This window comes from Canis aureus, chromosome 36 (genome assembly GCF_053574225.1).
Source record: "Canis aureus isolate CA01 chromosome 36, VMU_Caureus_v.1.0, whole genome shotgun sequence".
Classification (NCBI taxonomy): domain Eukaryota; kingdom Metazoa; phylum Chordata; class Mammalia; order Carnivora; family Canidae; genus Canis; species Canis aureus.
The window spans coordinates 5,263,524-5,290,780 of NC_135646.1; the positions used below are offsets into that span (position 1 = coordinate 5,263,524).

Here is a 27,257-nt window from a genome sequence, read left to right on the forward strand (position 1 = left end):
TTGGACATGTGACTTCTCTTTTTTTCAAAGATTTTATATATTTATTATGAGAGATACAAAAAGAAAAGCAGAGACACAGGCAGAGGGAGATGCAGGCTCCCTGTGGGGAGCCCGATGCAGGACTCAATTCCAGGACCCCAGGATCATAACCTGAGCTGAAGACAGATGCTCAACCCCTGAGCCTGGACACATGACTTCTAATTGCTGGATGATAATCACTTGTCCTGTCGTGGGCTTTCTTCCCCCCCACCCCGCCCCCCCAGAGATCTACTGAGCCATATGTGTTTCTCCTTAAGAATATTTTGCCTTTAAAAAAAAAAAAGATTAAAAAAAGGATTTAATTTTTAAGTAATGTCTACACCCAACATGGGGCCTGAACTCACAACCCTGAGATCAAGGGTCATGTGTTCCACTAACTGAGCCAGCCAGGTGTTCTAAGAATATTTCGCTTTTGAAAATGCTTGTGCTCAGCTCCTGAACTATCTTCCTAGTCTAGAAACCTCCCTGTTTGAGGCATTGATTTTATTTGGTTGAGAACATGGTGGGAGGAGGGGGCACTTGGGTGGCTCAGTTGGTTAAGCACCTGCCTTTGGCTCAAATCTTGATCTCAGGGTCCTGGGATTGAGACCGCTGCTCATGTTCTCTCAACCAAATAAATAAAATCTTTTTAAAAAAGATTTGAGGGGGATCCCTGGGTGGCGCAGCGGTTTAGCGCCTGCCTTTGGCCCAGGGCGCGATCCTGGAGACCTAGGATCAAATCCCACGTCAGGCTCCCGGTGCATGGAGCCTGCTTCTCCCTCTGCCTGTGTCTCTGCCTCTCTCTCTCTCTCACTGTGTGCCTATCATAAATAAAAAAAAAAAAATTAAAAAAGATTTGAGGGACACCTGGTTGGCTCAGCGGTTGAACACCTGCCCCTGGCTCAGGGCGTGATCCGCGGTCTCAGGATTGAGTCCCACATCAGCCTCCCTGCCTGGAGCCTGCTTCTCCCTTTGCCTACATCTCTGCCTGTCTCTCTCTGTATCTTTCATGAATAAATAAATAAAATCTTTTAAAAAAGATTTGAGAGGGAGAGAGAGACAGGGAACAAGAGAGTAGAGAGAAAGCACGAGCAGACAGGAGAGGCAGAGGGAGAAGGAGAAGCAGATCCCCACTTGGGACTCGATCCCAGGACCCTGAGATCATGACCTGAGCCGAAGGCAGATGCTTCACAAACTGAGCTACGTAGGCGCCCCTAAATAAATAAAATCTTAAAACAAAACAAGAACATGGGAGGGGGATCTTGAGGAGTGATTAGACCAACTGGTTCTGTTCAGGGCTACTCCTCTGAGCTTTGGCGCTTGGAGGGAGAGAATGAACTTCTTTGGAGTATGAAATGGGTGACAGCCTTGAATATGGAAACTCTCATTTTCCTTTTTCTCAAAGTACGGAAAGTACGGAATATTTGAAGATGCCCTCCGTTCTGGCTGTAGCTTCCCAGGTTTGGCAGGGAATCCAGGGAAGGTCAGCTAACTCAGTTTCTCTGTGTTTTATAGAAGACAGAGCTAAGGCCTATGGAGGGGAGTCACTTGCTCCTGGGAAAGATAGGGGTGGAGTCAGTAGGGGACTTTTGCTCACAGTTAGAAAAACAAAAGCCTTAGAAGCCCCAGAGTGGCAGGACCTGGCGGCAGAGCACTTCTCTGGAGTCCCAGAAGGAGAACAAAGCCATAGGAAGAGAGTTATGGAAATTCAATGATTATATTTCAAAAAAAAGTTCTTGGATCGGAATTCAAGGAAGCTGGTTCCCCACATGGAGTATAATTTCCCCATTTTCTTCCCGTTTTCTTTCCTGTCTGTCTCCCCCTCCCCAATTTGTTTGGAGTCTGTGCTTCAGCACATATTTGGTGCACCAAATGCAAAACATCTCCCTGCCTTGTGACCACAGAGACTGCAGCGTTGGAAATTCTTCCTGAATTTGCTGACATGGTTGTGCTGTACATTGCTTATATTTTATGGCACACGTTTAACAATATAAACTGTAATATATTAAGGTAAAACATTGAACAAGTGAAACAGAGTCAAAAGATACTAGCGACATGTGTTTGCTTAGCAGAGAGGAGGCAAAGGGCTCTACCTTCATCACTGCCTGCTTCTCGTGCTCTAAGTGACAGACGCTTGTCTATGCCTGCAAGGTGTAGAGTGTAAATAGCGTACCACATAAAGGCACAGGAGCTTTCCATGAACCTGGGCGACAAATAAGATTTTGGCAAAATCTCTTCAGACGTTTTTTCAAAGTATTTTTAATTGAAATACTTATAGATTGTGATTCCTGGTGGCACAGCTGCAGATGTTGGAGAGGGGTATTTTCATTCCCAACCATATAGAGACTGGACCCATACTTTTAATGCTCATTATTATTAATTGTGGAAGTTGACAAGTATAAGGAAAATATAAAAGAGGATGAAGGAAGGCATCAGAGGTTTGGAACAGAAGTTATCCAGCATCTGCGATGTTTGTTCCTAAAAAAAAAAAAAAATGTAGGTTGTCAGAGATCAGCTTTCAGGGAAATAGTATTGATGAATCCTTTCTCCCACTTTGTATCTGGACCTTTGAAGCTGGCGGTGTGGCTTTTGGGGCCGATTTCGGCAAGCTGGCCTCCCTGTTATCTCTCAGCCAAGGAAGGATTTAGTTGTATGCCTGTAGGGGGCTTTTAGCAAGTTCAGGGGAAGCTCAAGTTCCCCTCCTGACTCCTGGCTTTTTCTTAGAGAGACTGCAACTTATTGGCCAGTTTGGAGTATAAACGTACACGGTTAAGTTGGGGTAGAATTAATTTAAAAAATTATTTATATCTGTGTAGTGTTTATGGTTGGCAAAGTGCTTTTACTTCCATTGTCTTCTTTTGGTTCTATCCTTGTGAATTAGAGCAATGTTTTTGTAATAGTGCCCCTCTTTTGTCGATGGAAAACTGGGGTCTGGAGTTTGCCAAGGTCACAGGGTGAGTAAGCAGCAGAGCCAACACTCAAACCGGGTCAGTTTGGATTGTTCCGTTAGGTTAAGTTGGTCACCTGGTCTTCTACCTTATGACTCTTGGTTTGACCAAGGGCCAGGGTTCAAAAGGGTAAGTTCCCTAGTGTTCCCTCCATTCTCTTTCAATCTCTGTCGTCTTTCTCCCTATTTTTAGCAATTCTTTTTCTTTCTGTCACTTCCTTTTTTCCTCTCTCTCCCTACTTCTTGGATCCCCCCAACCCCCCCCCCAGCACATACACACACACACACACACACACACACATACACACACATACACACCCTTCAGAGACAGCCTCATTTGCTTTCTTAGAAATTCCTCTTGTAAGGCTTTCGGGAACTTTGACCTACCTGTAGTCACTGCATTTCAGAGAGTGTTTAAAATGTCTCCTGCCCCCTCTCATTCATCCCCCACCCCCAAAGCACGGCCTCGCCCCATCCTGCCATCAGGCTGGCCAAGCGCGTGGGGCAGCTGTGGTCAGTCCCATTTATAAAACTGGTAAATATGGGACCGGTTTCTGTCCCCTCCAAAGGTCAATATTTGTGCAGAGTTTAATTTTAACTTAACAAGCAGTTGTTTTCTGCAGCTGCCCTGGTGTGTTGTGTTGTGTGTGCTTCCCTTCCCCTCCTTCCCACTGACTGTGTACGTCTGTGTGTGTATCTGTATTCTCCCCGGAGGCTTGGTTCTGAACCTGCAGCCCACCGGCTTGGCCAGGCTCTGTCTCCTGGAGGGCCTTTGGGCTGAAGGGGGCTAGACAGAGGGCAGAGGACCTAGCCTGTAGAGACAGACTCTTTCAGGGGCCCGGGGACAGAGAACACTGTTAGTCTTCGGAAATCCTAATGTTATCACCGTATCTTCCTCTGCAGGCGAGATTCTAGGATTTGAGAGAAATGGTCCCTTCTTGTAAAATCGGCACCATCCCCTACTTTGCTTTCTAAGGAGTGTCAGACCCGGATCCTGGGCTCTAATTTCAGCTGCTGCTTCTTGAGTAAGATGAAGGGAATATATAAGGTAATCTTGTTAATGCCTCTTCCAGCTTTTACCATCCTGTGATTTTTATGAAGAATCAGAAAGCATTGGACTGCATCCCAAGAGTAAATTTGATTCCTGCTTCTAGCTTTAAAATCATTTAAAAACAAGTTCTTGAGCCAGTCATTTTCCCCTTCCAGCCCTTAGTTAAGGGTATAGGGCCTTTGCTCCTTACAAGGATTTTGTGCGAGTGGATGAGATTTTATGTAAAAGAAATCTGAGACATGCCTGGGTGGTTCAGTGGTTGAGCAGCTGCCTTCGGCTCAGGGTGTGATCCCAGGGTCCTGGAATCGAGTCCTGCGTTGGGCTCCCCATAGGGAGCCTGCTTCTCCCTCTGCCTGTGTCTCTACCTCTCTCTGTGTGTCTCTCATGGATAAATAAATCTTAAAAAAAAAAAAAGAAAGAAATCTGAGCTGTTTAAAGAAAGAGAAATACTTTACTACTCAGCTCATCTTACCACCCATGTCCCCTTTCATCAGGCTATCTAAGTTTTTCCTGCTTATGAGCATGTGCCTGGCTTGGACAATTTAGTCCAGCAGGTGATCAGCCCAACTCCTTAGAGCCATGGGATCTGAGCCGAAGAAGAGGACATGTGAGCACCAGGGTGGCCACCTCCCGCTCTTCCTTGAACATACCAGCTGTGAGCCCCACCCTAGGACCTTCACACTTGCTGGTCCCTCTGCTAAGAATGCTTGTTCCCCAGATATCCGCATGGCTCCTTCCTTCTCTTCCTTCAGGAAGTTGAAGACTTCCTGGCCACCCTATCTAAAATTTCATCCCCACCTCCATCCCCGCCCCCACCAGCACTTTCTGTCCCCTCCCCCGCTCTGTTTTTCTCCTTAGCACTTATCATCCATTACCCACCACGCCACAGATTTTACTGTTTTATTATATTGTTTTTCTCCACTACAAAGGCCTGGATTCTCTATGAGGGCAGGGAATTTTGCCCGTGTGCTCATTGCTGTCTCTCCACTGCCCCTAGAACAATGTCTGGCACGTGTAAGCTCTCAGAATGTGTTTGTTGAATACATGGAAGGGAGGGAGGGAGTGAAGGAGAAGTAGGCTCCCTACACCGATGATTCTTCATAGGGGGTACATAACCCCTAGGGGAGATGGTCGGGATGATTTGGAGACCTTTTTCAGATTATTCATACCCTTCCCAAAAACTTTCTGATATGTGCCTCCCTTTGCCCCAGGATGGTTAAGAATCACTGCATAATGACCTGTAGTTACTGATGAAAATATGCAGTATGCCTCATGTGTGTTGGGTGGGAAAAAAGTTGAGAACCACCATCCTCGGCAGCCCACCAGGCCCGACCCGTCCTGGCCTGTGACTTGCAGACAGCTGTCCTGGCCAGGAGGACATTTGTTTCTCTCCCCCTGCCCACCTTGCCCTACCTCCTCTCTACCCCTGGCCTCTATTCTCCTCGCCCCTCCCCCTTCCTTTCTTCTCAGCCAGACACCCACCCGCCTCCCATGTATAGAGGCTGCGTGGCTGTAGTCGGGACACAGAGAGCCCTTGACGGCAGCAAGCGCTTCTTGTGACATCAACTCTGTGGCTTTAGGGGGAAGGCTGTGGCTCCGGGTCCCCAAGGGAGGGGGCTGTTTTTCTCTTCTTGATCGTTCACGTTGGTGCCCGTCTGACTTATAAACTTTAATGGCCAGTTTTAAAGGTTACTGCCATGGGGCACCTTTGTTGCCAGTTTTAGTTTTTTAATTTGGAAACTTTTTTTTCCCCTTGTGGTCTTGGGAGGAAAGATTTGGGGCCATTTGGGGCTGGGAATTGGTATTTGTGGGTGATGATGAGATAGCACAGCGGCATTCTGGTTCTGGCTGCAACAACCAGAATCCTTGGCATGTTACCCAGTGGCCCAAATGAACCCCAAAATGAGAAGGGGGAAGACTGACGCTGAGATGTGCAGTCTTGGGCAGTAGTGGTCAAGGGTATAGGGGGCCGTGAGTCTGTTAGGCTATCTGAGAAGAGAGGCAAGCCCAGCGCGGGCACTGGAGCACTGGGAGAGGAAGGGCCCTTCTTTCTCTTACTGTCCCCTCACTTCTGGTCCCAGTCATCTGCTCTTAGGATGAGCTGTCATTGACGGTGGGTGGGTTTCACTGGGAGGGAGACAGGTAGGTCTTCAGATGTAGAATTAATAGTCACAGATAAGGCCCACAGGGGATGGCCCCAATGTACCACAGATACAGAACTGACAGACCATCATGGAGTCTTCTGGCCAAGTTCTTTTTTGTTGTTGTTGTTCTTTGCCCCTCGGGCCTTTATTTAAAAAAAAAAAAAAAAAAGCTTTTCGCCACTCAGGTTAATGTCACAAAGCCTCATATGTCAGAAAATGGTCATTGCTCATCTCAGAGTCATCTGCATTCTTAGGAGGAAAGTAATGCTCTAGAATAATATGCAAATAATAGCATCTTGGGACCAGAAGGGATTATTTATAGCACCCTAAGAAAACTGTTGTATTCAGGGCCTCTGTCTGAAACTAAGAATGTGGGGGATTTCAAAGTATTTGGTGGGTGCTGGAAAAGAGTTTTTAGAGGTTTAAAGACAAGAGCACTTCTTCCCTGGGCACTTTCCTTGTTGTAGAGTAGTAAAACAAATAAACGGGTAGGTCATCCAGCAAATCCACCCCAAGAAGGAGCAAGCATACCAATCTATGGATGCCTAGACACCTACTCAAAGAAGTAATGCTCTTTACTGGACCGTCCGCTGGTGTCTTTGGTGGCCAAAACCCATATCTCCCCTTTCTAGTATTTGAATGGGTTAGCCTGAAATTAGGATTCAACTTTGGATGAACTTGAAGAATTCAGGAAGGGATGCCTGCTATATAGAAGGAAGGGACAGCACAGCTCTCCAAGACTTACAGTACGAGGGCAGACCCTTCTGGACAGTTCTGATACCTCCTACAAGACATAGAATATAGGGTCTTGGATTCAGATCTCACTCCTGGCTGTTTTTCCTGGGCCAGACAAAGCTGGATTTGCTTCTTTTTTCCCTGTGTTGCGAGGGCGGGGGAGGAGATGGGGGGATTGGCTCGGGGCTGGGCCACAATTAGTGACCTGGAAGCTGGGCTGGGCACCCAGAGGCTATAAATAGCAGACGTGGAGCAGTCGCTGAGCGGATTCGAAGCCCAGCCAGACTAGCCGCGTTTCAAGTGGTCTGGGTGGGATTTTTTTTTTCTCTTTCTCTCTCTGTTAACCATTTGTACATCTGGTTTCCTCAGTGTTGGTGGGGGTAAAGGAGGAGGGTGGGGCTGTGAGCACAACCAGAAGTTCATAGGTGGAGTTGCTTCTTGGTTGGTTTTGCCATATGTGTGTCTTGGAGCTTCTCAGGGTCCTTGGGACTAGAAGAGACCTGGGAGTAGGCACAGTGGCTGCTGGGAGCTCACTCTCAGAGCAGGGCATGTAGTGTAGGAAATCCAGAAGTCCTGCAGAGCCCCTGTAACTAAGGTATGATGGGTGTTCCTGGACGGGGACAGAAGTACAGCCTCACGTGGAGCCGCTCGGCTCATTTGAGACTAGCCTGGGCTCTGCTTCTGTCTCAGGACCTCAGGAGATAGGCCCCTGGTCACAGCCAAGCCCGTGCGCTCCCCTCTTCCTCACAGGCATTCACCAATTCTTGTTCCTCTGCAGTTATTCCTGTCATCGGCCCTGGATTTGAAGATGGAATACTTTGATTTGAGTTCCAGTTCTTCCACTCCTCTCTGGGTCACTGGACATTTTCTTGCAGCCCCCTGGGCTTCTGTGGACTCCATCCGTCAACACGCAGTTTTGATGGAATCTGCCGCAGGCCTCCTTCTAGCCCTTCTAAACCCACACATTTGATTTCCATCTGTCCATTTCAGCTGTTCTTCAGGAAGAGACGTCACCTCTGCCGGGAAGCCTCCCTGAATTATCAGTTCCGTCTTAGCTGCCTTTTGCTTCCCAGACCATTTGCAGCTATATAAATAGTTGAGCCCATTTTTTCTTGCGTGCATCACGTGTTGCTCTGCAGTGATTTTCTTGCGATCTGCGCATATTTATATTTTGTCTCTTCGAGTAGATTACAAGTTCTTTGAAGCAGAAGGCCCTATCTCCTCTGTCCCTAGTGCACAGCACTTACTATTAATGTCGTAGGCACCAGTGGCGCCTGCTGTAACATCCTGAGAGCAGGCGGGCAGACTTGCAGTGGGACGGGAAATAGGAAGCAATGGGAATAGGAAACAGCAGGACCCGGAAGGGAGAATTCGGGTGTTTTTATGGAACCAGGGGCACCGAAGAGGGGTGGGCTCCAGGCCTGGGGCTATGCTAATCCCCTTCTCCTCCCTTTTTTTCCTTTTCTCTTCTCTCTTTTTTTCTTTTTAAGATTTTATTCATTTATTCACGAGAGACACAGAGAGGCAGAGACACAGGGAGAGGGAGAAGCAGGCTCCCTGTGAGGAGCCGGATGCAGGACTCGATCCCAGGACCCTGGGGTCACACCCTGAGCCGAGGGCAGCCACTTAACTGCTGATCCACCCAGGTGCCCCTCTCCTTTTCTCTACTCTTGAAGGTGCTTTTCCCTACGGGGAGTAGTCTGAAACAGTGGTTTTGGGGGACACCACTCACCAACACTGAGCACGGGGCTGTATTTTGCATCCTGGTTAAAGGACTTTGTGTTCCAAGCGGAGGCTCTTTGTTTTAGGCTTCCATTCTTCTCTCATTTCCAGAATCCATCTGTTTGCAGACCTCCTTTCTGCCTGAAGGCGAGGATGATAACCCTTGTTGATATCCCTGAAGACCCTGCCGTTGTTTTCTGAGCCCAAGGAGGGCAGTGTCTCCCCTGGTTGGCTTTCCTGTCATAGGGCTTTGACCTTCCGTCCCGTGTTTCGTCCTCTCTCCTACTTTTAGCTCCTCGGCCCAGGCTAAACAATTCCTCCCTTCTGGGGTGTTTACACTCTCCCAGCCTTAGCAGAAGATTATCGTCTGTGGGCCCCAGATGTCACTTGGGCCATCTGCCCCTCATCGCTTGCTGCATTTTCAGCCTGCCCTCCCCCTGCTCCGACAGTGATGTTCCCCGCCTGGCACTCCCTCGCACTTATCTTGGCGTGATCCCAGGCAAGTCTCTCAGACCATTGCTCTGTCTTCCAAGGCATGCCCTCCTGCCCCGGGATTGGAGGCAAAGCCCTTCCTTTGGTTGGTCTCTTTTAGTTCCTTCATGTAAGAAACATTTATTGAGCACCTACCAGATGCTGGCTTTTTATTAGACACCAAGAGTGTCATTCTGTGTTGTTAAACTGAACAGGCATTTAAGTAATTACCGTTTGTAAGGCATTGTGCTTGAAGATGGGCTTTCCAGAATCACTGAATCCCTCGAGAACTTGGCCCCCGAGGTGCTTATAACCCAGCAGAAGGGTCAGACATGTAAATCCTCAATCACGGCACAATGAGGAAAGAAACGAGAGCAAATGTAGATCCAAGTGGATGGGCTTTGGAAGCAAAGCACGAGAAAGGCTTAGTTTTGGCCTTTTGAAGGAGGTAGGATTGTGGGCGGCAGGAAGGGGTCTCAGAGAAGACTAAGAAAGTGAAGAAATTTCTGCTGGACCACGAAGGGTGAGAATTTCCCCAAATAGAGAATGTGAAGAAGGACGTTAGAGTGAACAACATTCCTTTCCTTCTGGAAATGTGTTTTTTTGGGGGGTGGGGGTGGGGATGAGAAAAAAAGCATTAAACAGGATAGCATTTTTTCCTCTTTTGAGTATTTTTTGAGTGCCTACTATGTGCCAGTCAGTGTTCTAGCTGCAGGAAGCAGTGACCAAAACAAAGCCTTTACTCTCATGGAACTCACACTCTCGTGAGTCGTCAACATGACCGTGGCATTCTTTTCCTCTGTCCCGTTGCTGCTATCATCACCATACTTCTAACTGTATTAAGTCCTCTGAAGTAAAACAACAGTAATAATAATAATGACTCTTATCTCTGGGCATCATCATCTCCTTATTTGGTGCCATCTACATCTTTCTAGGTTGTTTCTTAGCCAGTTGGTAACTGAGACCAGATTCTGCAGTTTGTGACAATTGATACTTTTGATGAACACCCTGTGTCACTGGGAGATTATGAGGCATCTTATATTTTAGTGTTATTGTTATTTCATAACGTACTTGTGAATTCTTTGAAAACTGATCATCTATGTAAGTAACAAATGGTAAATATTAAACTGGAAAATGAGATGACCCAGAATATCTCCTCCTCCATCGAGCAAGTGATTGGCGCTCACCATCGTCGTATTTACCTCGGCTGCATCTGCTCCGTTTCTTTGAGTTACTGTGCTGATTCGCAGGGCCCATCTTCTGCCCAGCTGATGTGTGTTTCTGTTTTACCCATGGTCTCCTCATGGCTTTAAGCCATTTTAATTTGGTCAAGTTAAGCCTTTCTTCCCAAGTCTGCAATTGCCTTTGCCTCAATTCTAAGAGAGGCTGACAGTAGGAATGAATCCAAAATTCCATTCATTTTACATTCACCACATCTGGGTTTCTTTTAGCATCATTTTTCCCCTTGAGAACATTTTCAAGGTTCTCCTAATTTTCTAGTGTTTTTTTTTGGAGGAGGGGGTGCCTTTTGGAAGATTACTCAGAAGTTTCCAGGACTGATTATCTAGTCTTAAGTCTATTTATGTATGTTCCCACCTTCTCTACCACCTCCTCTAGTTTAGGAAAATCATTTTCCTTTCCTGTCTTCGTTTACGTGTAGGCATCTTATTCTCGAGACCCAAATTCTGGGTGATACTTATCCTCTGTTCCCCTCTGTTTCCCGGGGGAACTGTTGATTCTCCAAAGAGTAGTCTTGACATATCTTGCGTTCTTTTATAAGGGCACCCTCTAGGTAGAGCAGCAATTCATTTTCACGTCTCCTGATTTCACTTCAGCACCCACCCTCTTTCTGTCCGTTCTGGAGATCTCTAGCTGGTCTTCTGTGGTTGTCCACACCATTCTCAACCACTAGGGGACACTCCATTTCCCTTAGCTCTTTTGGCCTAAATGTGGGGAGAAATCTGCCATTTCCTTTAGTTTGTATCTGGTCCAGGGCCACCACATTCAGCCCTGCAGGTTGTGTACTGAACAACTCCATTGAACTCCATTCACTTAAAGCATGTTGCCCCTTGAGTCATGCAATGCAGTGGCCCTGCCTTCAGTTCAACCAAGGCAATGTCGGTATTTTTTTTTTTTTAACCTTAGGCAAAACAGAACCAAAAATATCAAAACCAGAACCAAAAATAAATAAATAAATAAATAAAAAAGAGAGAGAAGAAAAGTTTAGATAGGAACAAATTGTTCCCCACACTGTCATTACATTATTCATATAGATGATGCAAGTTTTGTTAAACAAACAAACACCTTACATATGGGTGCTCTGTAGGTGGGCAGACCTGGCTTTGAATCCTGACTGTGCCATCCACTGGCTATGGCATTTGGGTTGAGCAAGTTACTAAATGGAGGCTCTAGAGTCAGGCGGTCTGGGTTCAAAACGTTCAGGTACTAGATGTGCGACGTGGAGAAAGTTACTTCACCTGTCTGGCTTCAGTTTCTTTTTGTGGAAAGTGGGTATATTCATACTGTCCACAGAGTTGTAAGAGCTCAGCAAGATAGCATACTTGAGTACCTTTCATGGTGTGGGGCACAATAAACATTCAAAAGTGTTGGTGGTGTGTCTATTTGTTATTGTTCTCGTACTTCTTTCCATTTAGCAGCCAGTATATTTAACACAGATGCTATCTTTTTGGTTCAGTGTTTATGCGTATAAATGAATTTGAAAATAGTTCTCATTGTTCTCAAACTGGCATATCGTCCCCCAACAAACCAAACAAAGAGAACAAAATAGAGTTCACATTGAGGCAAGGATGAGATCTTCTTCTGTCAGTCGGCAAAAATTGAAATAAATTCTTAGGTCTTTGGCGAGATTATGGGGAATTGGGCATTCTTCATACAATTTTAGTGGGAATACAGATTGATATACTATTTTTGGAGGGCGAGGTGTTTTTTTTGGCAGTATCAGATATATCCTTTAATCCATCAGGTAGGAATGTGATTTACAGAATTATTAACATGAGAACACTTGTGCACGAGTATGTTCAAAGCAGTGTTGTTTATAATGGGGAAAATTGGAAATAGTTAAATGCCTGTTGTGTAGATATGAAAAAAATTACTGTTTATCCATACAATATGATACAATGATGCCATTAAAAAAGAAATGAGGTAGACCTGGGGGTACCATCTGACTTCGGCTCCAATCATGATCTCACTTAGGGCATTAGGGCTATCCTCACTAACCTTACTCAAGCCTCACCCTTCTTGAAGATTTCCTTAGCTCCTGGGTTTTTGAAAACCCTGTCCTTATCTCTTGATAGGTATGTGTCTGTTTGGTTGACTTCCTCATATTAAAGGCCGTTCTTTGGTGAAGCCTGGAAAATTATTCTCTTGTTCTAGACCAGGTCTAGCCTGGGGTTAGTAATTATAGTGTGACTGCTAGTGGCCTGTGCCATATTCCCGGCAGATTCTTACCTTCTGTCCACCTTCTTGCTTAAATGACAGGAAGCTTCCTTTTTTTCTTGTTTTGAAGATCTGTGTCCACTAAGCTACCACTCCCCTTAGTGGACCTCCCACCGGGTTCCACCTTCCAGTTTCAGGGACAACATGTCTTGCACTTCACTCTGTTCTCTTTTTCCAGCCCTCCCTAGTTCCTGAGCCCTTCTGCTGTGCCTTCTGGAATTAATGGTGTATCATCAGCAAAATATCCTTTATCTTTAGTCTCTTCTCTGAGCATTCGCTTCTCCTCACTCACAAACCTGGCTTTTGCTGAGGATGCTTCTTTATCTGCAGCTCCTCTAACGTGGTAGCTATTTCTTCTCTGATAGTCCTCTTACCACCGAGTGGGGTGGTGGGATATGTGTCCTTAGTGCTTCTAATTGCTGCTTTCTGACCATTCTCCTTCTTCTTCCTTAAAAAGCCCAATTTTGACTCTCTTGTCAGATTCTATCCTCCAGTACTCATTCTTGTTGCAGTGCAATGACTCTGAGTCATTCCCATTTGTTTCTTGAGGACTTTAGCTCCTGACTCACTCCACTTTCTCTAATCTTCCCTAATTATCTTGATTTCTGCTCTATCTCAATTCACTAATTTCTCTGCAGCAGCGCTTCTCAACAAGAGGAGATTTTGCCCACAGGGAACATCTGGCAATGTCTGGAGACCTGTTTGGTCATCATAACTTGAGAGGCACTATTGGCATCTAGCAGTAATGGGTAGCCACCAGGGATACTGCTCAACACCTTATGTACGCAGGGTGCCTACGTCACCCTGCCATGGCAAAGAGTTGTCCAGCACAAAATTGCTGTAGTGCCGCTGTTTAGAAACCTGGCCCTAGAGTCTACTCTAGACATTATCATGGCTAATAATTGCCACTGCTCCATAATCTCAGTCTTACACATCTTACTTTCCAAGCACTTCTTCCTCTTATTGTTCCAGCTCTTTTTCTCTACCTTGACTCAACCTTTCAACCTTCCTTTAATCCTGCAAGGACCTCCAGTCCCTTGATCTTACCCTCCTTTACATTGTCCTGGCTCCTTTTAAGTCCTGCTTCCCTTCTTTACTCAGCTTCTGTGGTCAATCATTATAAGCACTTCCTTGAATGTGTTCTTGGTCTATTGCCCATCTCTTATGTAGAGTCAAGCTCAACTTTTGGCCTCTTCTATCTACATATATAGCCAAATGTGGTCAGTTCAGGAGAAAAACAAAAAAAAAATGTAACAACCATGCTGACTAGTTTCAATTTAAATTCTTGATATACTACTCTTGATTCCAACTCAGGTCATGATCTCAGGGTCGTGAATTCCAGCCCTGTATCGGGCTCCACACTGGGCATAGAGCCTGCTTAAGATTCTGTCTCTCTCTCCCTCTCCCTCTGCCCCTCCTTTTCTCTGTCTCTCTACACAAAAGATCCCTTTCTGATGAGCACTGGGTGTTATTCTGTATGTTGGTAAATTGAACACCAATATAAAATAAATTTATTATAAAAAAAGATCCCTTTCTGTCAAATATAAATAAATAAATAAATAAATAAATAAATAAATAAATAAATAAATAAATAAATAAATAAATTCTTGACCATAAACCTCAAATGTACCCTTAAAACTCCCAGGCAAAAAAAAAAAAAAAAAAAAAAAAACTCCCAGGCAATCATATGGTATTACTCTGACCCATTCACTCCCCCATTATTTCACACCTTCTCTTTCCTCAAGCCACCTTGACCCTGCTTCCTGTTTTGCTGGGGGAAAAAGGGTAATCATCAGAAATGAACTTTAACATGTTTACCCCACCACTTCTACTTACTGCTAACATATATACCCTCATACACTGTCTTTCTACTTATTTGAATAGAAAAATTTACCATCTGTCCATCCAAAGGCAGTTCTTCAATTTGTGCATTAGATTCCATGTCACCTATCAAGGAAATTGCTCCAGTAATTCTCCTTTCTCTAACGTTTTGCTTTCTATAGGTGTATCATATTAGCACGCAAATGTGCTGTTATTTTTCCCATCTCAAAAATCATCCTCTTGATACCCCACTTTGCCCACCAGTTACTAGCCTGCTTCTTTGCCTGCTTTACTGCAAAACTCTGTACAAGAGTTGTCTATTTTCATTGTGTTCAATTCCTCTCTTCCTGTTCTCTTGAAACCATTTCAAGAGAATAGGAAGGGTTTTTAACTTCCATCACATCACTGGAGTTGTTCTTGAAGAGGTCAAGACTGACTTTCTCATTGCAAAATCCAATAGTTAGTTCTTGGTTCTCCTCTTATTTGGTCTACAAGCCACCTTCATACAGTTGGTCACCCAGTCCTTCTTGACATACTTTCTTCATTTGGCTTCCAGAGATATGCACTTTACTGGACTTATTTTCTATTTATATTCTCTCTTTCTTCTTCACAATCTCCTTTGATATTTTCCTTTTTTCTGCACTACATCTAAGTCTCTGTCCTTGGGGCTCTTCTATTCTTTACCTACCTTCACTCTCTTGGTGATTACATTTAATCTCATGGCTTTAAATACCATTTTTATGCCTGTATCTCCAGCCCAGATCTTCCAAACCCTGGATTTGTGTTTTCAGCTGCTTGTTCAACATTTCCAATTGAAATTCTGATAGCTCAAACTCAACACATTCAAATACAATTCCTGATTTCCCCCTCCCTATCTAGCGCACATGTGCCAAGCATGTTCCTCCTATAACCTTCCCTTTGCAGTTGATGGCAACTCTGTCCTTCTACTTGGAGTCATGTTTAATTAACTCTTATCTTTCTCTCATCCAATCCATCAAGAAATTCTGTTGGTTCTTCTTTCAAAATAGATATAGACTCTTCTGCTTCTTCTACCTTGATCTGAGCCATCTTCAATTTTTGCTGAGATGACTAGAGCAGACTCCTAACTGGTCTCTGTGCTGCCACCCTGGCTCTCCTACAATCTGTTCTCAATTTGGAAGCTGGACTGATCCTTTAAAGTTCTAAATCAGCCACTTCTTTGCTCAAAACCCTGCAAAGGGTTCCCACATCACTTTAAGTAAAAGCAGCACTCACAATGGCTGTTAAGTCCTGTTTTATCTGACCCCCGTAACTTCTCTGACCTTTCCTACAATCTCTTACTCCTTTACTTCACTCTAGATACATTGACCATCTTATTATTCGGTACGCTGTGCACTCTCCCTCATTAGGCCTTTGCACTAGCTATTCCCTCTGTTTCCAGCACTTGTCCCTCATATACCCATGAGCTAAATCTCTCAGATCCTTTAAATTTTTGCTCAGATGTCATCTTGTCAAATCCCACCCTGACCACCCTATTTAAAATGGCAATCCATAGGGGCACCTGGGTGACTCAGTCAGTTAAGCATCTGCCTTTGGCTTAGGTCATGATCACGGGGTCCTGGGATTGAGCTCCCCCTTGGGCTCCCTGCTCAGTGGGGAGTCTGCTTCTCCCTCTTTCTCCACCCCTCCCCCTGCTTATGCTCTCTCTCTGAAATGAATAAATAAAATTGAAGATAAATAAAATGGCAATGCACCCCTCCATCTCTACACTCCCAATTCCTTATCCTACTCTTTTTTTTTTAACCCCTGTAGCATGCAACATCCTTTAACATACTACTTTATATTAGTGATCTTCTACCCCCAGAATATAAGTGCCATAGGGCAGGAATTGTTTTATGTTTTGTTCATTTTTGTGTCTCAGTAACCAAGAACAGTAGCTGGAACACAGTGGGCCCCAGTAAATACCTGTTGAATCAATGCTCATCTAGTTTTAGGCTTGATCACAGAACACAGACGACTGACAGGTTGAGTTCAATGAGCAGTAATTTCATCTCTAGCACCTGATATGTACAGAATCTTTCTCGGCTCATTACCGACACTTCTACCCCGTCAGGTGTTCTCCTCATGAGTGACTAGTCTTGCAAAATTCTACCAACTTTATAAAATAAAAAGTTTAAAGAGGTTAAAAAAAAAAAGACCAAAATAGCAAAAAGTCAGTTCTCTCACTTTCCTCCTGCCCTGCGTTATGTAGAAAGAAAGGAATCTTAGAGCACCGTGTTTTCTTCTCCAAGTGTCCCTCCCTCAGTTTGATTCCTTGATTTCTGGGCTCTGGTTTTAGGAAGTGTTCTGGATGAGGCCAAATGCTTTGTGCCTAGGGGCCCCCAAGTAAACGAGTCTCCACTTCTCGCCCCAATCTAAAATTTGATTTACTGAGCTTCTTACTTTTTGTCAGCTTCTCAGAGCTTCTCTTCTTGAGCCAAACCCAAATGTGGCCTAACTACTACATTTATTGCTTCTCCTAGGATTTCTCTGGCTTTCTGCCTTCAGTGCTCCTTATGACCTCAGTGAAAATGTTTCTACTTCCGTGAAACCTGCCCCTTAGTTCCTTTTATGTTCTTCAGGTGATGTTGCCTCTCTGGTTGTGTTTATTTAAAAATTTTAAAAAGATTTATTAATTTATTTTAGAGGGGGTCAGAGGGAGAGGGAGAGAGATTCTCAAGCAGACTCCCCGCTGTGCATGGAGCCCGATGTGGGACTCGATCTTATGTCCCTGAGATTAGGACCTGAGCAGAGAAACCCAAGAGTCAGATGCTTAACCAAGTGAGCCACCCAGGCACCCCTCTGATTGCATTTATCATAATGCCCATTTCCCTCCTCTCCGAACTAGATCCCAGGTTATTAGGAATTTGATTGAGAAACTAATTCCTGCTATTTATGGTGCTGTCCCTATTCAATGTTGGCTCTTGTTGCTGTGGTAAGGCTCTTTCTGAACCAGATCAGGCCTGGGCATAAGAAGTGGGCAGAGGCTAAGGGCCCTGCATAAAAGGTTGCTATTGTGTAGGGAATGAGCTGGGTGCAGGCCAGCTCTGAAGTGACCATTAGGTGTAAAACATTGTCCTGATACAGACACACATGTGCTAACAACTGCAGGGAGCTCCTTTAACACTCAGGGCTCTCTGTGAAAGATATGTTCCTCAAAACCTGGGGACCTGGCCTCTTGCACTAGATATCTACATGCTGCACGGTCTCTTTATCATGGTTGGCTTTTATTTCCTTGCCCCTCTCTGCTTTATTCTCCCTCAGATCTTACAAAAGCCACCTCGGTAGTTAGAGACAACATAAGTGGAAACGGAGGAAAGCTGACTTGGCCAAGTGTCTCCTTAGCCTTTCTCCCATGCCTGCTACCCACCTTCCCTTTGTAGGAAGGGGCTGATACAGTCTCTCGTCCCTTGGTCAGCCCTTCCTTTAGAGTCTCTCTCGGGTGCCCTTCTGCTCTTGGCTAGTGGCCTTTGGGTTGGAACCAGGGTGAGGGCTGTTACTCCCTGGGGTAGGAATCAGAGGGAATAAAATTCCTCTCCCACCCTCTTCCTCTGTTTTGGTGGGTTGGAGGGCCAAAGCCTTGACAGATAATGTTTTATTATTAGCAGGTGTTCAAGATGCCCTGTAACCAGAGCCTAAGCTTTGTCCTTCCTCCATCCCTCACCTGGAGATGAACCCCGGAGTAGCTCTTCTGTTGCCTAGGGTCAACCTGGTGTCAGGGCTGCCTGTTCTCGCCTCCTAACTGGGCCTGAGGATAGGAGTTTAGCAAACTCAGTGGGAATCTTAAACCCACAAGATTATGGCTTCCTGCAAGGAAGTGGGGAGTGTATCAGTAGGAAGCGCTAAATTAGGTAACCAGGGCATCCTGTCCTCCTCGGTGAAACCTAGATCCAAAAGAGCGTGAGATGTACTATACCTAGAAATGATCTTAGAGTACGTGGACTGTGGCCAGGAGAGAGGACAAGGAGTGGAAATGTCCTGGGCTGAAGGACTGAGGTCTCAGGAAGAGGCTTTTACCCTCAGGCCTGATCATATCCTTTTAGGAAACCTTCCTTCACGTCAGACCTGTCTTGACTCCTGCAGATTCACGCTTCTCTCTTTCTCCAGATCCCATCTCCCACCCTCAGTTCCCCCATAGTGTGACCACACTCCTATTCTGAGTCAAGCTCTGACTTGAAGCGTATCTTCCAACCTCCACTCCATCTCCCTGTACCCCACCTTCCTCTGGTAGCTCTTTAAGGCCTTGGTAGGCCCTGCTCAATTTTTGCTAGGCGCTGGATTTTAGAGTCACCATTGGACACTTCTAGGTCATGTCCCCCCACTGCTATCCCAGCCATGGGTTTAACAGGTGTCTTGTTGTGAATGAATATTTTGAGGTCAACTGGTGGCAGATAACTGGGGCCTAGCAATTGAGCTTCTAGCGCTGTAACTTCCTAACCCACAACCTGCCAGTCCTCTTTTCTTTCTGGGAAGTGACTTTGTATCACCCCCACCCCCCCAATTTTTTTTTCTAGAACCTCTGGCTCCTTGGAATCCTTGCCATCTTTAAACTCAAGGTCCAGAGGGGCCAGGCACTGGTTCAAGTCTGGAGAGCATGTTCCTCAAACAGACTTAATTGTGCTTGGGCTCTGGTATCTGCTCACTGCAGATACTATGTAAAATGATTTTCACATTTTCACTGGGATGTTTGATTTCATCTGGTTTTCACTGTGTCTTTTAAAATATTTTCACTATAAAATATTTGATACCTATTAAAGAAAATACATGATGTATCTAAGGCATGAAGGGTAAGAAAACAAATACTGCATACCCACCAGCCACTGCGTTTTTAAGCAATTAACAGTAATATTCAGTTCCTTTCCTCATGTCTCCTTTCCCCTTTCCCCTCAGTGGGTTAAAAATAGTGAAAGAGCAGCTGGAGAAGCCTTGAGGGTCACTCTGTTTCCTTCTCCACAGAAGTGCCTACATCTGCCTACTGAGAGTTTAGGCATTGACCATGAGTGTTACTTTTATAACAAGAAAGCTGTTCAGGACACAGTTTATCCCTCACAGTCCCTCCCTGCCCCCAATAAAATGGCTTATCTATTTAAGATGCATTTCCCAAGAGGACCTTTGACAGCTTTGGTGTCTTCTTCTGGCCATGTATATCTCCCTCTTGCCCTTGGCCTCCCCAAACCTAAAGATCCACAGTGATTCAGGTGGTACCAGGACCCATTGATTTTTTTCATCCTGCTCCATTTTGCCTGGCTCTTACCAGCTACATATCTAGAGATAAACTGCCCACGTTTGCCTGCCAGGGTTGGCCACATAGGCAGAGGACAAGCACTGTCCCTCTTCCCTAGAGCCATTGGACATTATTGGTGTCTTCTGCAGCAGGCTCACAGATGCTAGCAGAAGCATCTTGACATGATTAAGGCTCTACATAGTCTCAACTATTAAGGAATTTGTAATCCAGTGAAATATTAATCTGCACAAATATACACAGTATATTAGAGGCTCTCATAAGCTTATCTGTTTAAATATTACCTCAGCGTACACAACTGATGAATCACTGAACTCTACCTTTGAAACTAGTAATACACTCTATGTTAATGAATTGAATTTAAATAAATGAACAAATATTATCTTGGCAATTCATCGTAAGGAAAAAAACTTCCTCCATTAGCTTAAGTGAAGAGAAAATTTACTGAAGAGGCACAGGGAGATCTCTCAGTACCTAATTTCAGGACACTTAACCATGTGTCGCAGGGGCTGGAGAGATGGCTTCTTTCTCTGGGGTCTCAAGATCGCTCATTTATGGCCCACACATTTATAGCTCATTTATAGCACACAGCTTTGGCTTGCCTGGTTGTTCACTCTGACTAGCTGTGTGCCCTTTCTAATTAACTGTCCACTGTTACCTGGTGAAAGTCTCTACAGTGTTTTTTTAACCCTGGGTCCCATGGTTCCCTTGAGCATCCATGCTTAGAATTCAGGGTTTGGGGGCACCTGCGTGGCTCAATCGGTTAGGCATCTGACTTCAGATCAAGTCATGATCTCAGGGTCCTGGGATCCAGCCCCATCTCATGCTCCCTGCTCAGCTTGGAGTCTACATCTTCTTCCTCTGCCTCTCCCCCTGCTCATGCTCACTCGCTCTCTCAAATAAATAAATAAATCTTAAAAAACAAAAGAATTCAGGGATTCATGAGTTGGATGGGGGGGATTGCAACCTTATCTTCAGTATCTTGTATCTAAAATTCAGCATTTGCTCCTATTATAAATATAAGCAAGATCCACTACTGCATTAGCAGCATCTATGATTTCTGTCACCAATAGAAATCATAGATTTTTTTAATTTTTAATTTTTTTTATTTTTTAAAAGATTTTATTTATTTATTCATGAGAGACAGAGAGAGAGAGAGGCAGAGATACAGGCAGAGGGAGAAGCAGGCTCCATGCAGGGAGCCTGATGTGGGACTCGATCCCGGGACTTCAGGATCATGCCCTGGGCTGAAGGCAGGCGCCAAACTGCTGAGCCACCGATTTTGGGGATCCCCAAAATCATAGATATTTTTATATCATTTTATAGTTGCTACAGATATGAAATATAGTTTATGTTCATCACTGTTTGAAATTATGAGTTATTAGACCCACTGCTAAATCTTCTAGTTTAATGTATTAATAAAGAAGCATTATGTTATTATATCACTCATTTAAAAATATTTGAATAGCAGCACTTTAATGAATTGGTTTTCTTTGTAATTTTATATGTTTTATTGTAATGTTTTTACAAAGAGTCCTCAACCTTCACTTGACTGTGTAGGAGACGATGGCACACAAAAAAGGCTAAGAACCCATGCTGGGTGGCTTTTGGGTCACATTCCTGATAGAATCTGATTGGTCTAGGGATTGAGTTCTCTTGGGTCAGGTGTCCACCTTGGTCTAATTAGCTGAGTCTAGGGGATGTGATCACGTAATACAGATAAGACCCCCTCATCTTGCCCTTTCATGGGGCACTGCGGGTGACTAGGACACACTTCCAAAGAAGGGAGCTTAACTGAGCAAGCCACCTTAATTTGCTTTGAAGCCATTTGTATTTGATACAGAGAACACTTTTCTTGCACAGTCATGCTGTGCCATCTATCTAGGAAATATGTGCTGTGGGAACACCTGGCCAGCTCAGTCGGTGGAGCATGCAACTCTTGATCTCTGGGTTGTGAATTCAAGCCCCATGTTGGGTATAGAGATTACTTAAAGTCTTTTTTAAAAGTGTGCAGAGTGCTTGAGTGGCTCAGTCAGTTAAGCGTCTGCCTTCAGCTCAGGTCATGATCTCAGGGTCCTAGGATAGAGCCCCATATCAGGCTCCCTGTTCAGCACAGAGTCTGCTTCTCCTTCCCCTTCTGTGTACTCTCTCTCTCTCTCTCTCTCTCAAATAAACAAAATATTTTTTAAAAAATGTGCTGTTGATCATCAGAGAAACCAGTAGAATGTGGATAGATCATCATGAATCCAGAAAGAGATCTACTGATGGTTTAAGTGGCATCATGTTAGTATGGCAAGGAAACACGGTTTGTAATTGGAATAATAGTAAAATTTTAATGCTTAGTGAAAAAAATTCTCCTCTACCTCCCCTCCCCCAGGATCATGGATCCTTGGGAGAGCCACTCTTTCCACATGCATTTTTCTCCTAATTATAGGTTCCATGTTCAATCTGTCATAGATGTGCTCAACATATTCATCCAAGATATGCAGTCATTGTGCCAGGATACAGCATGATACTTAACTATCTGCTCAAAGAAGGGCAAAGGACATTAACACTGAGGACATGCATTCTTCTCACCTGGGGCTGAGTTAGGAATTTGAGTGCAGAGATTTTCAGAGCTTCTCATTTTCCTGGGACAATATCATACATTCCCTACATGACACTTTGTCCTTGCTAGCTTTCCTGCAGTCACACCACTAACTCTAATAGCTCTGGCAGCAGTGATTTGGGCTGGGGACTGGTAGTTGGCTGGTTCCTGTAAATCTCTCTCCTATTTTCAACTCAATATGCTGTTCTGAATTAATGGACCTATCTTTCCCCCTCCCCCAGCCCCACCTTCATATCAACCACATGGCATTGCTTCTGTTTGCCTCCAGCACAGGTTAAGAGCAGAGAGTTTGGGGGAAATCTCTGACAAAGACAAAAACTCCTCCCTGATTTTCTGCTGTTCTTTCAGGGCAGGATGGGCATAGACCTGTGTCATAGAACTGAACATATTTCGCTGAACCCACAATCATTCATTTATTTCTTTGGACCTAGAATAATCTGGCTCAAGGGAAAGTGCTAAGTAAGTGAATAAGTGTATTTGTTTCTGTGGCCTGAGATTTTTTTTTTTCCTTGATCCTGCTTTCGGGAATTATCTCCTGCTATTAAGCAAGGATTTATTCTGTATGTGTGTGTATGTATTTTTGTGTGTGTGTGTGTGTGTGTGTGTGTGTGTGTGTGTACTCCCTTGTTTATTTAATAAAGAATTTAAAGCGGCTTTTTCAGTAATCCTTTGAATCTTATTATCTCCCAGTCCCAGTCCTGGAAAACAGTGTTCCCTTCACCTATTCCCAGAGAACTTGGAGCTGAATATTTACTAGAGTCTAATTCAGCATCCTTAGACCTCAGGCTGGCTTTAGCAGGAAACAGCCTTTGGGATGGTCAGGCTCAGTGCTCAACGATAGAGCTCAGACTGTGGGAAGCTGCCATCAGAAAATCTCAGGGCATTGAATTTCAAAAGTACCCAGGGCTCACAACCTCCAGGTCTATTTATTCCTCTCATCTCCCTACCCCCAGCACCCTTCTTACCCCCTATCCCAGTCAGTACATCCTTTGCCTGATATCAATAGTTTTTGCTCTTACAAGCTGATAGGAATAGCTTTATAAAGAAAGAGCCAGAAATGGCTCCAGGTTATGCTGTGTGCGCTAACTTAAACTCTACTGGGTTATGGCAATTTTTTTTTTCTAGGACTGTAAAAGGACAAAGAACCAAGAGTTCCAGCCTCTTGCTTTTTAGACTTAGTGAGGGACTGGCAGTTAAGGGCCCATATCTAACTGGGCTAATTAGTCAAAAGAAGGTCCTCAGCCAGGATTGGGGTACACTTCCATTCCAAAGCTCTGAAGCTCTGCAGTGAATATAGACTGTAGACTCCACAGGGCCACGTCTGTGCCCCCAAGGCAAATGCCCAGCACATACCTCCAAGCCTGGCATATTGTAGACACTCAGTAAGTATTTGTAGAATGCACCTGAACTCTAGGAACTGACAGCCTGGTCGAGGAGATAGGAAATGAGTAAACAAAGAAACAGTTGAAAATTACTGAAATTGTTTTGAGGGAAAATAATAGACTTCTGCAAGGACAAATACTTAAGATGATATGGTCGGGGGCCCAAAGAAGTGGGTTTATTTAAACTGAGTTCTGAAAGGTGAGGAGGCACCAGCTTTGAAGGCAGTGAGGGCTATATATATATATATGGAGATGCCCTTAAACCCCTGGCCAGCTAGAAGTCATGCCGAGGAGGAAGTCTGCATGCCTATTTATCTAGATTCTTGGAGGCTATTTATAGAAAAAAAGGAGAGTCTACTGTTGATTCATGGTTAGTGTGTTCACCACGGCCCCCACCCCACACCATTCCTTACATATCCAGCTTTGTTTTATAATGCCTTAGACCTAGCGTTATTGACTGGGAATCAAAGGCTCCAGTGTGTGGCTGGCCATGAAGAACAATTATTTGTTTATGCGTCTGAATCCTCAACCAGACTATGAGCTTCTTGAAGGCAGCAAGGTCCATCTCAGCCTCAGGATACAGCACACTATGTGGCATGATCATCAGTTTTGTTGAATGATTGAGTTAATCATTTAATTAATCATTAATATTTGCTGAGTGCTTTCTATGTGCCAGGCAGCATAGCAAGCACCTCCCATGTATTAGCTCATCTAATCCTCATGATAACTCTATAGTTATTCCCAAAGTACCATTGGAGAAACAAAGGCTTAGCAAGATAAAGTGATGGATTTGGGAATTTGAGCAGAAGCATTTTGACTCTAGAGCCTGTACCATACAGCCGAATTAAAGTGCTTCTGGTTGCCTTCAAGGAGTAGAGATTGCTTAGAATGCTCAAGGGAATGGGATTAATACATTACACATGTGATCTCATGTAACACTTCTCACAACAACCTTCATGGATAGGAATTATTTTACCTGTTTTGTAGAGAGAAAATTGAGGCTCAAGGAGATTAAGTCAGAGGTGCCTCAGTGGCTCAGTCAGTCTCTTGATTTCAGATCAGGTCATGACCTCTTGGTCGTGGGATCGAGCCCTGCGTCGGGCTCTGTGCTCAGTGCGGATCTGCTTCAGATTTCCTCTCCCTCTCACTCTGTCTCTCTAATGTAAAAAAAATAAAAATAAAAAAGAAATTTTCAAAAAAGAGATTAACTCACTTAGCTAAGATAATAAAACAAATATGTAAATGACAGGCTTACTTTCAGAGACAGGGCTGCATGGCTCTGGATCCCGTGCTCTGTCTCCGTTCTGTGTTAACTCCAGTCACTCAGTCACTGGACAAGAATCTGCTACACTGTGTTAAAGTCCTTTAAATGTTGTCCAGGCCTGTTGGGAGCCTGAGAGTCTATTCCTGAAAGAGGAAACAGAGTGGGAAAATGGGAAGCAGATAGGGGGAGAGCAGAGACTTTATCTTTCTTAAGAATCCTTTTTAAAAATTGAGTTATAATTCTTCTACCATAACATTTACCAGAAATGTGCAATTCCCTGGTTTTACAATATTCACAAGGCTTGCAGCCATGGCTACTATTCTAATTCCAGAACCTTTTCATCACCCTAAAAAAAGAATCTCTGTACTGATCTGCAGTCATTCCTTATTTCCTCCTACCCCCCAGCTCTAGGAAACTGCTAATCTACTTTGTCTCTATGTGGATTTGCCTATTCTGAATATTTTATACAAATAGAATTATACAAGATGTGGTCTTTTGTGTCTGGCTTCTTTCACTTAGCATTATGTTTTCAAGATTCATCCTCTGAAGCAGGTATCAGTACTTCATTCCTTTTTATGGCAGAATAATATGCCATCATTTTGGGTATAACACATTTTGTTTATCCATTCATCAGTTGACGAACACTTGCGTTGTTTCCACTTTGGGGTTATTATGAATAATGCTGCTGTGAACATTCGTGCATAAGTTTTTGTATGAACATATGTTTTCAGTTGTCTTTGGTAGAGACCTAGCAGTGCAATTGCTAGGTCATATAGTAACTTTACATTTAGCTTTTTGAGGAACTGCCAAATTGCTTTTCATGGTGGGTTATCTTTTATTAATAAATGTTTTAAATTGAAGTGTAAGATGTATATAGAAAAGTGCCCATGTCATAAGCGTATAGCTTGAAGAATTATTACAAAGTGCACATGGCCATATAATCAGTACCCAATCAAGAACTAGAAAGTTTCCAGTGCTCAGTACACACCCCCTCCACAGGATAACCACTATCCTGATTTCTAATATGATAGATTATGTTTGCCGGTTTTGAACTTCATGTAAATGGTATGATACGGTATATACCCCTTTGTGTGTCTGACTTCTTTCACTCAACAAAATGTTCTCAAGGTTTATCCATGTTGTGGTGAGCAGTGCTTTGTTAATTTTCATTTCTGGATAATCTTTCATTGTAAGATCATACCACAATTCATTTATCCATTTGCATTGGATATATACATAGAACTGGAAGGGTTGCTTCATAGTTATACACTGGATTTAATAGATCCTGCCAAACAGTCTTCCAAAGAGACTATATCAGTTTGTACTCACACAAGTAGCATCTTAGAGTTCTCCTTGTACCACACAACACTTGTATCACCTGCCCCTTCCCTTTTGGCCATTATAGTAAATATGTAGCAGTGCCCTGTTGTAGTTTTAACTTCCCTAAAAACTGAGGTCCTATACTTTTTCATGTAATTATTGGTCATTTAGATTTGACCAAGCCTTTTGTCAATTTTCTCTTGGATGATTTTGTCTTTTTCATATTGATTTTTAAGAGTTTTTTCACATATTCTTCTATTCTGGAAATGAGTCCTTTGTTGGTTATGTGTATTATGGGTACTTTCTCCCATTCTACAGCTGTTTTTGCTCTTAGTGGTGTTCTGTTGATGAGCAGAAGTTCCTAATTCTGGTGTAATCCAATTTATCAGTCTTTTCTTTTGTGATTTGTGTCCTATTCAACTCTTACCTACCTAAGGTCATGAAGGTCAGGCCCTTATCATGTGTGTGTGTGTGTGTGTGTGTGTGTGTGTGTATGGGGAGGCAATGCATCACCCTACAGAGTAAAATTTCGTAGGGTGGACAGGACACTGTGTCACCCTACAGGGAGCAGGCAACAGGCGGGAGAGCGGGGAGGGCAGGGAGCCCCGTGAGATGACAGCCACCATGGGCTGTGTTCCCAGCTGTCAAGCGTGTAATCTGGAGTGAAAGAGAATCCCTTTAGTGGTAGAGGTCCTACAGAGAATACTAGCAGATCCTCTAAATCACCTCTGTGCCCTCTAGACCCAACTGACTGTCCTTGCTTCTCCCCTCAAACGGGAAAAAAAGAAAAGAAAAGAAAAGAAATCTGTACTCCTGAACAGTGCTTGTGGCCCGGGACAGGGATCCAGAGCCTTCAGAGCCAGGTGCCTGCCTCATAGCTGTGATTTTTGTTGTTATTAAACCTAATACGTTTTTTTCTTCCTGATTTTTACCACACGGTTTCATCTCCATTTGGGAAGAGGATGATGAGGTGGCTGGACTCGGGAGGGGTGCTTGACCATCGTTCAGACTGGTTGTCTCCCAGACGGGCTGGCCGGAGCCCCTCCCTGAGCCAGAGC

General features: G+C 44.1%; 1 protein-coding gene and 1 long non-coding RNA gene across 4 annotated transcripts in view; one reads left to right on the top strand and one right to left on the bottom strand.

The window, feature by feature from the left end:
- The window catches only part of NHEJ1 (non-homologous end joining factor 1), an 82,290-nt gene that overhangs the window by 44,418 nt on the left and 10,615 nt on the right, over positions 1-27,257 (top strand). The window lies entirely within an intron of this gene.
- On the bottom strand, positions 2,374-25,022 carry LOC144305692 (uncharacterized). The gene is made up of 3 exons (XR_013372692.1): positions 24,871-25,022; positions 24,592-24,772; positions 2,374-2,496 (listed from the first exon to the last, which is right to left on the bottom strand). It is a non-coding gene; the product is annotated as an uncharacterized LOC144305692 (long non-coding RNA).